This window comes from Formica exsecta, unplaced genomic scaffold (genome assembly GCF_003651465.1).
Source record: "Formica exsecta isolate Colony F162 unplaced genomic scaffold, ASM365146v1 scaffold33, whole genome shotgun sequence".
Taxonomy (NCBI): domain Eukaryota; kingdom Metazoa; phylum Arthropoda; class Insecta; order Hymenoptera; family Formicidae; genus Formica; species Formica exsecta.
In genome coordinates this window covers 1,961,740-1,962,659 of record NW_021850553.1, presented here as the reverse complement: position 1 = coordinate 1,962,659, position 920 = coordinate 1,961,740, and positions in this window count along the sequence as shown.

The following is a 920-nucleotide window of genomic DNA, read 5'->3' as shown; positions in this document are numbered from 1 at the left end:
ACAACTATTGAGTTCATATTAATAAAATAAATATATGTTTATATTGATATAATCACAAGTTTATCTTACTTATATGTACATATATATCAAGAAGATGAAAAAACATTTTCAGCAATAATTAATTTAAGGATTCTGATCATTAAACATTAATGTATTGATCGATCGGTTATTTGAAACAATGAGAGAATTGCGAGATTCCGGCCGTAAAATTTCACAATTTTACATTTGCCTAGCAACACGATTTGAAATCACGGGAGCGAATGATAACGAGAACGCGCGTCCCGGGGTGAGCATATATATCTCGGGTTATCTGCTTTTTTTGGTGACAGTAGCGAGGACCGAAGAAGCGCGCGGAAAATGTTATGTTAACTACGCGAGAGATTAGTGCGGCTGGACTACAGGTCATCGGGCGAGAGATAGATTCACGATTAATCGAATTGACCGCTTTTCAACCACCGTTCATTCAAAATAATATACACTAATAAGAATTATTATGAATGTCATTATAAGAAAACATTGGCTGCGTTCAGCAGAAAAAGCAGCTTTGCAACTGTTGTAAAATTCTTTAATATGATTAGTTCTTGCCCTTAGTTCCTGCCTATTAGTTCCTGCCGGATCTAAATGTATAAACTATAAACCAATCATATTAAAGAATTTTATAACAGTTACAAAGCTGCTTTTTCTGCTGAACGTAGCCATTATATACTATTATTGTACTATTATAAAAACATCAAAATACTATATATATATCTATATATATACCATTATTGGTATATAAAATTACTTATATTATATAAAATAAATATGTTATTTTTTTGTGCTCACTCACAAATAGAAATAATTTTATGTAATTAAAACTTGTTTTACGGAAATAGTAATATATAATACACATCTGTATATATAGTGTATATATATATATA